Source organism: Cupressus sempervirens, chromosome 9, assembly GCF_028749045.1.
Source record: "Cupressus sempervirens isolate cs-2001-9-10 chromosome 9, ASM2874904v1, whole genome shotgun sequence".
Taxonomy (NCBI): Eukaryota; Viridiplantae; Streptophyta; class Pinopsida; order Cupressales; family Cupressaceae; genus Cupressus; species Cupressus sempervirens.
In genome coordinates, this window is record NC_143126.1 from 643,855,023 (window position 1) to 643,871,420 (window position 16,398).

Here is a 16,398-nt window from a genome sequence, read left to right on the forward strand (position 1 = left end):
AATTGAGTTTGCACAAGATTTAGTGCACATCATAAATAGTGAGACAACCAATATTATTTTTATGCAGATTGTTGATCATGCTTCCCACCTATATTCCTTCTCACATTTTGGTCCACAATCTCCACTATGAAAGACCCACTTTTTTTTTTCACAAGAGTCTATTGAGGTGTAGTTAGGTCACTTGAACTTATGTGTTGTTCTTGAGACCAGTGTTGTGACTTCTACACCTCCACCTCCTATTCAGATTCCATGTCTTGGACATGATTACTCTTGAACATTGCCTACTATTGTAGCTCTAGTAATTGAGCCACCTACTATAGTTTTTTAGGACATATTAGAGGACATACATCTCCTCTTAGATGATAGATTCAACACACCTATTATCCCACCTCCATTGGAGATTTCATTTTAGGATTCTCGTGCTTTTTCCTTTGAGCATTAGCTAGGACTTCTAGATACACCTTACATACATGGGTTTTATTATGCTTGTCCACTACCTTTGTTTCCTTCATATTAGAGCCATATTGGTATGTTCATCGACACAAGAGTTATGCCATTCTGGGGGGGCTATGGAGTCTTAAGATTTTATCATGAAGGCTTTCATTGTACTTATGGTCTTGAGAGATTCTCTTGAGATGTTTCATTTGTGCATCCTTTTCTATCTCTTTTTGGAGTAGGGTTTTTCCCACTAGGTTTTCTCTATTTCTCTATTTTAGAGAGATTTTCTTGTGATTGGGTACCTCATTAGGCCTTGTTGCAGGACCCATTTTTTCTTTTTGAATTGCATTGTGGTTTCTTTTCTCTTTCTACATTGTTGCTCATCTTAAGGGGGGGTAGTGAAAAGGTTAATTTCATTTAATTTATTAAATTACCTTTTCTCCCTTCTTAATATTTCACTTTATGCACTTATGCATTCACATTTAATAATGGATTTTCCCTTTTAGGTTACTCTTTTTTGGGTTTCAATCTTCTTCTATAAGGATTGATCTTTTGTAATTATCTCTTATCTTTTTAACTTCTAAGAATACAATTTGCATATTTTAAAAGAAAAGCCTTGCCTCTTCTTGAATTTTTCTTCTCTATGACAGTTTTTACATGCAAATACTCTTCAGGCTTTTTAAATTGGTATTGCTCAAATCCTTCAATATGCACATGTCAAATTTTTCAATAGCTTCCATACAATTGCACCTACATCCTTTGTTCTATCCCAAGCCTTAATTTATATAATAATCTCTGATATTATACCAAAATAACTTCTTACAGATTCATCTTCCATCATTTTAGCTTCTTGAAATAAACATATCTAATTCTTCAATTTAACCTTCTTAGCATGCTTATCACTTTCATAAGTAGATTCCAAAGTTTTCCAAATTTCATATGATAATCTTAAAGATTTTACTTAACTGTACTCATTTTTAGGAAGGGTTGTCAAAAGTGCTTCCCTAGCAAGCATGTCACACTTGAACAATTCTCTCTATCTTTCAGTGCAATCTTCAAGCTTTTATTCTTCAATCCCTTCTTTCTAAGTTTTAGTAATTAGCCAATATTGTAGACCCATGCATATAAAATGTGTCTTCATCTTCTCTTTCCAACTATTATAGTGGGTTCCATCAAACTTCAAACTAACCTTTCTTAAATGACTTGTCATAGATGTCTTTAAGTTGTTAAGCTTTCCCTTCAAGGACCATAGTCCACCAAGAAGATAACTCTGTGTGGGGGGGTGGGTGTGAATCAGTTATCCAATTAGAACAACTTTTATTAACCTTATTAAATCTAGAACATGTAATCAAAAATTGCAATAAAAATAAGAAGATAACCATACACAATAACACTAGATTTTTAGATTAAGGTAAAAATGGGTTTTGAGGGGACCTGAAATCCCTTTACATCAGAGACATAAAATATATTTGAAGAAAACCCAAAAAACCCAAAGGGAACCAAACAAAGGTTATACTGGTACCAGAACCCCAAGAAAGATCTTAAAACTAAAAGCAAGCTACCACATAAAAACATTATATGTCTAGCAACACCAACAACAAAAAAACCCCAAAAAAGAAACCAATAGGATCTCTTAACTGACCAACCAACAAGGGAACTAAGAATTCCCTTTCAATCCCTTTCTATGGGAGCATAAATTCATATCAAATTTAGGAAGGGCCTTTTTAGATCCTTTCTTGGTAATAGGCGTCCACCCTCCTCCACTATCATAACCTTAGATTGCAAAACTTGAGAATCCAAAATAGAGGGAAACTCATTGAACTTTTGACAAGGACCAACTGTCATCACTTCTACCATTAGACTGGAGCTAATACTAGTAGTCTGATTATCAATTCCAATAGAAGCAGAAGTACAAGCACCAGAGCCAAAAGTGCCAATACTAGAACCAAAGGAAGAAACATTACCAATGCCAGTAGATATACAATGACTAGATCCAATAATCATAGAATAAGACATCTTACCTTATCTAGAATTAGCAATCTTAACACCAAAATTATGAGCTTTACCTTGACCAGAGTCCACACCAAGAACACTAGATTTAACACCTTGACCAGAAGCAACAGTGTCATCCTCCTTTTGAAAGGATCCAAGACTACTGGTAGACAAAGGACCAACCCCAAAAGAAACTTGAGCATCCATCTTGGAATCAAAAGCATTTTCCATCTAAGAAGGACCAGAAGGAATAACTTCCAATATAGAGGATGGAGTCCCCAACTCTACAAATCTAGAAACCTCATCCACTAGAGTAGATATTTTGACTACTCAATAATATTCCTCCAATGCACCCTTCCACTAAGAGGAGGGTCCTTTATTTCTAGATTTAAAAATCTTGCACTTAGCAGCAATATGTCCAATATTGAAACATTTTTTACACCTAAAAGGTAGGGCCTCATAATGTAGCAATTGAGTCTAAGAACCCTTTGAATAACTTAAAATAGTCTTAACTGAGAGACCCTTTGATACATCAATATCCACCAAAATCCTAGCATAAGTGGAATGGAACCACTTAAAAGATTGAGAATCAACCAAACAGAAATCCCCTAAAGCCTTGCTAATTTCCTATAAAATAGAATCCACCCAAAAATGAAGAGGAAGATTAGGAAGCCTTACCCAATTTGGTTCAATAACACTAGATTTTTTAACTAGAAAAACCCTTGAAAATAGGGAAAACCCAAGTGGTGATGGTACCCACAAAATGATGTACTAATATATAAGTTCCTCACAATAGAATGGACCCTATTAGGAGTCAATGAAATACATTTAGTATATATCAATCCCTATTAGGAGACTTTGAATCCTTGTGAGGTGATTCCAACCCTATTAGGAGTTTCTCCAACCTTGTTAAGAGTTGTGGAAGGTAGAAGGAACCATTGTCCAAAAAGCTTTAGGGGCAAGACCACCAAACTTACTGTCTAACTAGCCTTTGTATTATTCCTTTCAAAACAATACCAAATGATCAACTTCCCTCTAGCACTCTTTTCCAAATATAATCACTTTGATCTTTTATTGTGCCTCTACTAAACCAAAAACTTATTTGGTCTCAATAGTAGATATGCACTAGCATCACATAGATCCCTTAGATCACTTACTCACATGCAATTCATAATTCACACTTACAATTCACTTTTACATTCAATTACCATACATTACAAAAAGGAAAACAACCTTCCTTTATACCAAGTCCTCAAATTAATTGATTATATCATCTTTGAGGCTTTCTCAATTTACAATTACAATAGAACCTTATTAAGATAAAACAATACACATTACATTATATCTTTTCATAATTACATAACATTTTCGGCTCACAACCTTAACAAATATTTACATGTGCAACCTTAGACTTCTTTTGTGCTTAACCATGTCATCATCGTAATGTCTTCCTACCTCTATCTAACTATTCTTAACCATATTCTATCCCTATTAGGAGATATAATCCAATTACTAGAAAATTCTTCTTTAGAAATCTATTTATATACTATCTTCTATAAATCTTGAATAACTCTCACCAATTTTTGACTTTCTACATGTGCTCATAGCTTCGTCATTAGGGCAATCTATAGAACATATCCTCAACTTTTCTTAACCTCATCTTTAATCCGCAAACCACACAATCTCAATCTCTATCTATTTCTCTATTAGTCTTCATAGAATAACCAATATGTTGACATCAATGACACACACTACCATGAATGCAACATATAATCATACTATCAATCTCTCAAATGCTCTAGAAATGCTAGGATACTCCCCTGTAGGAATAGCATTAGATTTCATGCTAATAATTTCATGCATGGAATTTTACTCTATCCTATACTCAATAGAAATCATTATAAATTTTAATGTTCACAATAAGCATCACACAATCATTTTAAATATAATTGGCTATCAATTAGCTAGGTGAAAAAATTTTTACCCTAGCTCATCATTTGATTTAGAGAGCTTTGTTAGGATTAACCTCATATAGAAATAATAGTTACATGCAAATATAAAAAATATTAGAAAATGATAGATCACACAAAAGAGAACATAAGACACTAAGATTTAACATGGTTCACCCAATCCCTAGGCTATGTCCACCAACAACATGTTCAATATTATTATTATCCAATGATTACAATATGCAATCCCTTACAATGCAATACCAATGCAAGAAGCTACAATATCACCACTACATTATGAAATCCATAACCATAAGCCTTTTTATACAAGATTTTTACCACTTACACAATTAGGGCTAAAATATGTCATCCAATAGGAAAATAGTAGTTGATACCTTTTACAATATAAGGTCATTTTTGGATTTGGGGGCATTGCCCCCAAAAATCCTTGTGGGGGTGTTGCCCCTCGACCCCACCCTATATTGCCTCATAGGGGCATTGCCCCCTTGACCTTGTCTTGGGGGTGCTACCCCCAAAACCCCATAGAAATAATATAGGGAGAAAACTACACCGAATAAACCTCTGAGTCTGATTAGACTCCACATCACAACAATCTCCCACTTGGAGACTAATCAGGCTCCACAACAATAACCTCCCACTTGGAGACTGATCATAGCACTGCTAAATAAGTAGCTCCCACTAGAATATCAAACCACCCTAGACTCTACTATTCTTTTATTCTGTTCAGTCTAGAAGACCAATCAAAGATGAAGAGGAGTTCAACTTCTCCCTTGTTACTACCTTGGTAAACATATCTGCTGGATTATCATCTGTATGTATCTTCTCCAGCTTTAACCCCCGCGTCAGATTAGACTCCACATCACAATAAGCTCATTCAATAGTATCTCAAATATAATGATGAAATATAACATTTAATCTCATTGTAATGTGTGCATTAATAATGCACATGTATTATTAAAGGTCACAACATCATACTGTAAGACCTTATGAAATATTTTGAAATTTTGATGACATTGAATAAATAAAATAGGGTTTCTATAATGTTTACATTTATATTTTGTTGCATAATTATATAATGTTTGATTTGGATATTTGATCATAGCTTCATTCATACAAATTAAATTAATCATAAAACTTATATATTATTTTTAATTCTAAAAAGTTCTCATTCTCTTCCTAGAATATTTTCTCTAAGTAACAAATAATTTTCATTGAATTTTCATATTTTGTAATATCACACTAACACAATGCAAAGAAGGAGAATCCCCAAAGTAGATGTCCTAGCACCCAAAAAATATTCACACAGTAGAAGATAAACAATAACATGGATATTTAGATCCAAAATAATGACAATTCTCATAATATAATCATAAAATTTACATCCAACATGCCTGACTGTAAGGCCTTCTAGGTTACAACCAAATACATAAAAAATTACAATAGTAATTCTGCAAGATCTCACAAGATCCAAACCCTAGCTAGCCCAAATCCACAATCTTGTAGAAATGCTAAGAAGAATCTAAACTTGTGCCCGCAAGCCACCAAGCAACCTTTTGTTTCCCAAGCCACAACTACTAGCTCTGCTCAACTTCTCCCTTCTCAACTACTCTTCTCTAGCTAACTTCCTTCATGCTAGCTAATGAATAATGAGAAGATAAGAACCTCTACTTATACCAAACCAAGCCACAAGTCGGCCTCTAGAAAGTTACATTTTAAATAAACCCTTACATCAAATAAAACCTAAAGCTACGAGTTACATTTATTTGTTTTATTTATTTATTTTTCCTCCAATTTTGTCACTTTCTCTCTCCTCCATTTTTAAATTTTTTTTCTCTTCTTTATTTTTTTCCATAACTATTAATTATAGACTATTCCTCATTTTATTTTGTGATGCAAGATGCTCCTGCATTAGAATCCCTAGGTAGATAGAAAAGTATTTCCCATACTTCGATGCTAAAAGAAATTTCTTCAACCAAGTTCATCTTCACCAAAGGTTTCAAATCCATCTCAAACAGAAGAATAAATCTCCTCTAAAATTAGAATGTAATGAATCTTAGTAACCCAATCAACATGCTCACTCTCAGGAACAAATTGAACATAATGCTTCACCAACAATCTCTGAAATTGATCACAACTAGTCATGATAACATTCTCAAACATGAAATCCATGTCATCAACATGTAAGCTCAAATCCACAATAAGAGAAACATGAAAAATCTTAGCCAAGTCAACCATATGCAAATTAGGAACATATAAATCCATAGTATTATGTAGATCCTCAATCACATCAGCAACTAGTGAATCCACACCAACAACATGTAAATCCAACTCGATGTCAGTAACAACATCTATATCCCCAACCAAAGAATGTCCAACAACATGTGAATCCAAAAACATATCCACATCAATAGTAATGTGGAAATCCATATCAATCATATCAGTAGTAACCAATACACCCTTAATCATCTCAACAATAACATATGAATGTAGATCCATAGCAAAAACTATATGCAAATCCTCATAATAAACAATCTTATCATCCATGATAAGATACTCTATGATTGCCATGGAAGATTCATTTGACTGATAATGAGAATAAGTATCCATCTCAGCATCAACAAGGTTAGGAATCTCTTCAGCAATAATCACAGTTTCTCTATAGGAATCACATCAGACCCCACAAACTAATTAAAAAAACCAACTTCCACCTCAACCTTTCTATGCCCTCTTCTCTCTCAAACAAGTCTTCTAACTAACTAGACAACTCACTTTGGGATCAATAGACTCCAAATCCATAAATCTCTACAAAACTAAACCATGTCTTCCTTAACTCAATTAGTCAAACTAGCTTCCAACTAAGTAGACATCCCTAAAATCTTTTTCTCCACCACATCATGGAGATTTGCAATAACCTTATGGTTCAATCCTCTCAAAGGCATCTTCCAAGATCTTAGCAAACCCTCTACAAAAAATTTCCAACTAGACACAATCTTCACTCAACAAGATCAACAGACCATGTTCACAACCTTCTCTCCATATCATGATCCATCTACAAGTCCTCTCCAATTGTAAGTCAAAACCACAATCTTCCACCTTACAACAAAGATATATAGGACTTCAGAAGGAACAGTCCACCACAAGATCAAACTCCACTCTGATACTACTTGATGTAGTGCAAGGAAGGAGAATCCCTAAAAGAGATGTCCTAGCCCTTGAAAAATAACCACACAACAAAAGATAAACATTAAAACATATATTTAGATCCAAAATAATGCATATTCTCATAATATAATCATAAGAATTACATCCAACATGCCTATCTGTAAGGCCTTCTAGATTACAGCCAAATACATAAGCAATTACAATAGTAATTCTATAAGATCTTGCAAGATAATGAATAATGACAAGACAAGAATGTCTACTTGTACCAAACCAAGCCACAAGTTGGCCCCTAGAAAGTTACATTAAATAAACCCTCAAGTTACTAGTTACATTTTTTTACAATTTTTTAAAATTTATTTTTATTTATTTTTTCCCTCTAATTTTTGTCACTTTCTCTCTCCATTTTTAATTTTTAATTTTTTTTTAAGTTTTATTTTTAAAATATTTTTTCACTTCTTTATTTGTTTTTCTTCTCTTTTAATTATAAACTATGCCCCATTTTATTTTGTGATGCAAGATGCTCCTACAACACCCATATACAAAATATACATTAACTAGAGATATTCAAATCAATGAGAATCTACATAGATAATGAATGTAATTCTACCAAATCAAACTCATCCTTCATCATTATTATACATCATATGATTTGCATAATAATTAAAATTAGAACATGTAATTAATTTTTTGATGATATCGTAATGAGCACATCTTCTCAATAATAAAACTTTAGGGTCTCTTAACCTTGACATTTATATTATTGTATTTGTATGGTTAGAGTTTAGAAATTTTAGCTATTTTTAATGTATAAATTATATTGAGAGGTGTAATCTGCATCATAGAATGGAAGGGAAGCATATAATATCATTCTTATGAAATAAAACCTATGTGAGAGCCTACATTTATTTTTTAAATATAAAAATGTTAAATTTTTAAAACATTTATTGATATGCAACTACTAAAATATACAATATTTATACATCATTTTAAGTGATTTGAAATGAAAGAACTATCCAAATAATGAATAGTGGTTATACAAAAAGTTACATCATATTAATAATATTTTTTACTCATAACTTTTTAATGTAATTATAGAATATATAGTAAAATAAATAATAATTTTTTAATATCACAAATTCAAAATTTGATTAAAGGTTTCCTTTGGTCAGGAAACATAAATGAAGAGAGGAAAATTCCTCTTATTTCACTTCAAGATATGGCCTATGTCCCAACAATAGGGGTGTTGGAGTGCATGATTTATCAAAAAGAAATGGAGCCTTTTATGGTAAGATAGTTTTGCAAATGTACAATAAACCTCAGACCACATGGTGCCAAATTATGTAGCAAAAATATTTGGACAATAGTGACCCCTCAAGAATATTATCAGCTCTAGACCCACCCAAATGGTCAACCATGTGGAACTTTATGGTATCTTCAAGAGATATTGTCCTTAAGTATGTGATTTGGGAAGTAAATAGTTGGGTTAATGTTAAGTTTTGGAGAGATTCGTGGAATGGTTGACCTCCTTTAATCTTATTGCCAAACACAAATGACATCATAACATTCTCAGGAATCACTAGGGGATACATTTAATTCATTATATCTCAAGAATTTACCTTTACTCAGGAAAAGTCCTATGGAAGGACCCGGATGACCTATCATTTAATCAACAAGAAAGGGATCTCCTTAAAGGCATATTATTAAACAAGCAAGTTTTTCTCTCAAGAAGAGATGATCAATTAATTTGGGCCCGAGCCAAGGATGGAAAATTGTCAATTAAGGAGGGATATCAAATTTATGTTGGAATCATATTGTCCTTCCAAAAGTTGGGTGATTTGCATGGCTTGCATTAAAACATAGGATTCTGACAAGTGACAAATTAGAGAGATTGCATAGTGCTACACCATTTAAGTGCTTATTATGTGATGAATGCAATGAAATGGTGGATCACCTATTTTTGAGTTGCTCTTTTGCACAACAATGTTGCTTATTTGTTCTTAGTAAATTAAACTATAACACCCCTCTTCTAAACAACATTTGGGATCTCTTCCAACCGTGTCAAGTTCTCTACTCGAATTCCTTTTTCACTAACATTTGGATGTGTGTTCTGACCATTAATGCTATGGGCCATTTGGTGGGAAACAAACAAACACGTCTTCAGGAAAGACTTCTCCTCGATTGCTATGGTATTAGAAGGCATTGAACCATCACTATCAGAGGTGACTAATGCAAGCCTGAGCAGATGCATGTTCAATCCAGCCATTACTCCCTGGGATGGTAGGATCCTTCATGAATGGAAAAGACTATTGGTCCCAACACGATGGGGATCAATCACAATCTCCATCATTGAGCATTTTAAAGCTCAATTTTCTAGTGAAACCTAGGCAAGTCGGGTTTGGGGACATGTATTCGAGACTGTTAGGGTAATGTTCTAGCACTTACAACCTCTTCCTTACCTGAAGGAACCAATAATATTACAGAAGCACATGCTTTATTCATCAGACTAATACTTGCCAAGAAGGGTGGGTACCATTGTCTGCACATTGAAGGATATTCTTTGGTCATCATTAACGCTTACATCAAAAGACAAACACATTAATGGAAACTTTCTATATTCTAAATCAAATTTGGACATTACTAGATCAGAATTAGGAAGTGCATCTTTCACACACACTTCAAGAAGGGAACAAAGTTGCTGACCTATTGTTGAAGCATGGTTGTGACCAGGTAGTAACATCAACATTAAACCTGACCCATTTCATTGTAGAGAATGTTGAACTTCAAAAAATGATTGATGTAGATTAAGGTGTATGTAGTTATTGAATTCTCGTCTATAGTCAAGTTATGACAAGTTGGTAGTGGTAGATATTAAAGGGTACTTTGGAAGTACAATTTCCCACCTAGTGGCTATCATTCTCCTTACTCACTGACCGTCATTCCTTGCATTCAGTATTCGTAGGGACAAGTGGAGTCCTTCACATGTATTACTTATGTAAAGCTTCAATATTCTGAAGTTTTGTAATGAGCTAGGATATTAGGTTTTCTTATTTAATCTTTCCTGATTGAACTATTGAATTGATTTATTAATATATATTATATTCAATGGTTCACCCACTTTTGCCTAAAAAAACAATAATTTTTTTAATATATATTATTGTTATTGATTAAGTAATAGTGTTGTTCTTACAAATACTAAAATTTAAACCTCTAAATATTATTGTGATTGCGAGCTTATACCTTTGTTAAAAGATTTGTTAGACACTTAAGAATCCTTATTTTTAAATAGACATATTAAAATATCAATTATATTAATAGAAAACTCTAAAAAAATTACTTTTACATATCTTAAAAAAATAATTATTCAAAAAATATATATATATATCATTAATTATTTAAATATATAATACTTAAATTTATTTTGATGCACCTATCTAATAAACTATTAATACCTACCAATGACTTTTTATTATCGTCCATTTATGTTCTTTGATTTGTTTTGTCTTGATTATTAGAAATTTTGCATTTCCCAAAAACTAATGACGATGATCTTTACTTATAATCAAAGAGTATAGATTACATTTGGTTTAATAATAAAAAACACGTTATTTTAGCATTCCTCACTTCTTTCATGCATTTAGCATATGATAAAAGCAAAGTTATAGCTTTTATTTATTTTATTTTATTTTAATAAGAAACTTTTGCAACGTTGCTTTCAAATGATTTGACCCAGGGCATCATAAACAATCTTTTATCTTAAAAACAAAACGGAATGCTTACATTAGATTATTCTCCCCAAAGATTTGATTCTTCATTTTTGTAAGATTTTCTACATGTGATTTTCGATTTTCCCCATTGAGGCTACTTTCCTAAAGCAAAAGATACAAAAAATATTTTATTTTATTTTTAAATTATTATTTTGGACATAACATGCTTAAAGGAGCTAAATGGAATTCCATTCATACCATAAAATCTTAAAATGCATCAACTAAAGTCAATAAAGGACCTTCATAATGTTATAATTTATATTATAATTCTCAACTTCTTTCTTATAGATTTATAACAAAACCTTTTGTATCATGTACCAACATTATATTTATGCTCTTCACATTAATATTTTATTTAATTAATTAATTTATAATTAATAAACAATTTTTTATTTAAATAAAATTATTGAATGTGTTTTTTTATGGGCAAGAGGCTAAAGTCAATTAAGAGGCTTGGAATTATTATAGGTTCTTGTCTTATGAATATGTCATTTTTATTATATAATTAAAATTGCATTATTAAAAAAAAAGATGTCATATAGTCACTCCACAAGAGTGATTCAGGGAGAGTTCAGAAAGTCAATTGAAAGTCATAAATAAATGTCCTAAAAGTCAACTAAAAGGCAAACATATGTTATAAAAGATGATGTTAATTAATTAGTAGACATGTTGAAAAATTGGGAAACTGTTACATGATTAAAAAAGTCTATAGTTCAAATTCATGTTTAAATATATAGAACTAATTTCCGTGTTCATGGAATCAAACTTTGCAGGTGTATTAGAACCTAAGTATTTAATCTCAACTTTATTGGTCATGATGTTTTTGATATTAAAAGAAACCAAAATAGGGTGGATAACCTAGTAGAACAACAAGAGGAAGAGCCTTTGTTAGTAGACCAACATCAAGAGAAAAAAAAAACTAATCAACTGATGCAAGAGTATCCTAAGTGTAAGGGTAATTTTGCATCACCCAAAAATATTTCTATTTCCAATTTTGTGATTTCAATAAGGGTTATTCCTGTGCAAAGTTGCTATTTGTGGAAGCTTTCTAATTTTAGTAAGTTGGTCTTATGTGCTCAGATTGTTCTAATTTCATATGTGGAGGTTCATCTTAGACGTATGAGCCTACCGGATGAGTTTCATTACCATGTCATATGTATTAGTGCAACTATTGCAGATTTTTAGTATGAAATTTGGCTGCCCAAATTTCAGGCTCAACGATGAAGGCCTAAATGGCTCTGAAATGGGGTCAAACACTAATCGATGGATACTTATGCAATCAGTCACTAAACAACTTTAGCTTTGGTTTTTGAAAGGGGTTCATAATAGCCCATCAAGTCAATGGTTTGTTAGTTATAGTGTCTAGAAGTGGGCCATCCAAAAATATAATTTTAAAATTTTCTTGAACAAATTCTATGTAATAAAGTGTAATTAAATAATATAATATGAGGTTGGTTGACCTCAAGCATTAGGGCTTAGTGTTTAGAACCTTCTCAGGCAGTGAAAAATGCCTATATAAGGAACACATGTAGGTTGTCTAGGGTAGTTCTGGGCTATAGTCCCAACCCTTCCTTTTTGACTGTTGTAAGGAAGGCGCTCATGTGGGTTTGCATATTGTAATTTTGAATTCAATAATTCCATGCTTGTGGAGATAATAAGAAGCTCATATTTCACTCTCTCAATTTGTTGTTATTCCTTTGTTGATGTTATATGTTTATGGTACTAAGGGGAGCACCCTTTATCATCAAGTATACCCTTTTTTAACATAAAACTCCCACTCTAAAAGAATATAGCCAACTAATTGAATAAGCTAATAAACAATGAAGAACACTAAAATAAAAAAGTCCCAAAGTTCAGCATACTACTGAAAGTACTTAAGAAACTACTACTACTAAGAATGACCATAGTCATCATATAATGAAATTTTTTAAATACCACACAGGGTAGTAAGATCAACTTAACAAGATGAAAAATAATAAAATTTGAAGGTGACCCCTCATTTCTCCTTGCTTCTTAGGGACAACGACTTGGATAGAAACACCAACAACCAATCATTATCCAAGAACTTGTAGAGTCTCTTAGAGCATCCCTCAATTTCATGACTTGTGCCTTTCTCATTCTCTTATTGGAGAAGTTGAACTGTGGTATCTGCAAATACATTACCTTAATTGAAAATTAGGAAGGGTGGTAAAAATCTAATCCAATTAGAGACCAAACCATTTAGCTTTTCAACTTCCTTTCTTAGGCCCTTTAGGTTGTTTGCCAGTAGGCCACAATCCTAATATTCAACAATTTCCTTCACAATAGGCACATCCTTTATAGATTGGAGATTAGGGAAATCATCAAGAATTTTCTTTCCTCTATTGTGTGTTGTGGGGGCGGGGGGGGGGGGGGGGGGCGTTGTGGTAAGGCTATGAGGAGAGTAGGTATAGGTATCATTAACCTCCTAAGCAAGGGGAGATGCAGTACTCATCCAAGAGGTGTCAATAAGATTCTCAACCCCTTTATTGATAGTAAGGTTCATGGTGTCCATTTTGAAGTTGGTTCAGACATAAGTTGTTTCCATGTTGCTGATAGTGGCATCAACCTCTGGGGTGATTTTTCTACTTTCTAACTCTTACAACTCTTCTTCTAAATAGTTTTTTCTAATTTCATCCTATTCTTGCCTTGATTTATTCCCCTTCATCCCCTCACTCTCTTTGGAATCAGATTCCAGCTCCACTTCATCCACACTGAAAGACTTGATTGCCATTTATTTCCTCCTAGGATTAGAGGTAGCTTTGTGAGAGTGTTTACATCCACCTCATAGCTCGACATATCAACCACCTAGATCAATGGGAAGGTCAAGTTTAAGCTTCTTCTTTTAGTTTGTTTGGGTAGGGCCTTTTTTTTTCTTACCACTGACATGAGGGGCATCATGGGACACCTAGTGGGTATGGTTATTTACATGCTCAATAGGATCTACAACAAAGTGGTACTATCCATAGGGTCTTGCATGAGGAAAATAATGTGGGGTGGGGGGTCATAATATAAGTTATAAAGTAAAAAAATCAAACCTTGATGAAGGATAAAAAAGTTTCTCTTTTGTTTCCTTTTCTCATAAACCTTCTTGACCATGGCTTCAAGGTCATGAAAAATAAAAAATGGAATGGAAGCCAAATCATGGTAACCAAAGTGATTCAACAGGGGGAAGTGGTAGTAGTAATTTACCCCAAAATACCCCTCTAAGGTGAGATAATTCATGATGGCGTAGGAGCATCTTGGTGTAGTTAGCAATCTTGTACTTTGGAGTGTCTTTTGACATTGGAATTGGAGAACTCAGATGAAGGCAGTGATGATCAGTGACTAAAGGGACTCATTTGGTGTTCTTCTTAGTGGAACTCATGCTTTGAGAATGTGGATCTTGGAGGATGAATGTTCTTGGTGTACTTGGTTGTTATTGCTACTAATGTTTGCTGGATTGGTTCACCAAAGATTTGTTCTTGATTATTTGATGATGTAGGAGCATCGAGCTTGGATTTTGGTGGAGCTATGACTTTCATGGTTAGGTATGTGTTGGAAACACATTGGGGAACCTTCCCTCATGATTGCATAGAGATTGGATGGATTGAGTTGAAGTCTGAGTTGTTTGTACCTTGTTGCTAGAACTGTGTTTTTTGGTGTTTGAGTGCATGTTGCAGGGCATGTACCTAATTTTATGAAATTAATGAGAGGATGTTTACTTAATGGATTGAAGAGGGCCTAGAGTACTTCCTTGAATCAAAGGTGCAAGTTCTAATTCCTCATATGTTGGGAGATATGGAAATTCTCTCGGAGTATCAATCTCTAGTAGTTTTGAGCGATAATTTTTTGTGTTTGACTTTTGGGATGGATGTGCACTAATCCTTAATGAATCAGCCTTTTTACATTTTAGGGGTTGTATAGGACCTAAATTTCTACTATTAATTCAAAGCTTGAGTTCTAATTCAATCAGAGTTAGGAGATATCATAGTTTTTCTTGGATATCGATTTCTAGATAGTTAATTTCTGTTGGAGGCCAACTTATGGCTCTTCAAGTATTTAATGTTAGTTTTTGGCATTCTAGATTTTCTTTTGGATTAGATTGGTATAAGTAGGGGTTGTGTTGAAGTCTTTTTGTGATTATCATCCATCTTAGAGAAAAGGAGGTAGCTGAAGAGCAAGTTTTTTCTGAGTTTGTGGACAGAGCACCGAATGTGAGGCAATTTACAACATGATTATGATGGAGTTGTGAGTGTGTGGATAGAGCATCAAATGTGAGGTAGTTTACACTTGGATCTTGGATAAGTTGGAGCAGAGCTAGGGCTGTGGCTAGAAAACAAGGAGATTGCCTAGTGGGCTTGTGAGCGCAAGTTTAGATTTCCTTAGTGGTTTCTTCCAGATTGGTATTATGTTACAGATTTGGGCTAGCTGGGATAGGTTTGGATTGGATCTTGAGGGATCTTGTAGAAATGATTTTCTTAATTGCTATTTGTATTTGACCCTAACCCCAAAAGCCTTACAGCTGGGCATATTGCATGTAATCAGTTATACTTTATGAACAAATTATTGTAATTTGGTATTAGATCTTGCATTGTTTCTTTTTGTTGTTGTGTTTCTACTATGCGGTTATATAGTTGGGGGCTAGGACATCTCCTTTGGGGATACTCCTACCTTGTGCTACATCAGATGATATCAGAGCAAAGGTTGTTCTTGAGTGTGTAGATAGATTTTCGAAGTTGTGGCAGTTTGCACCAGGACTTGGGTTGGAGAAGTAGATCTGAGTTGATCTTGATCTATTGGTAGATTTTATTTTTGGAGTCCTGGACCTCTTGGTTGTGATGTGGCAGATCATGGTTCTGACTTGTAATTTTAGAGTGTTTGCAAATGGATTGATGGCTGCAAAGATGGAAGACTGATCTTTTTGAGGCATGATTGTAAAGAGTTTGTGGATTGCAGATTCATGGTGATGGACTTGTGATGTGGTTCTTGATTGTTCATGCGAGGTGATAGGTTGCAATCTGACTTGCAAACAATTCAAGTTGTCACAAGGAGCATGGGAAGGATTTTTCATA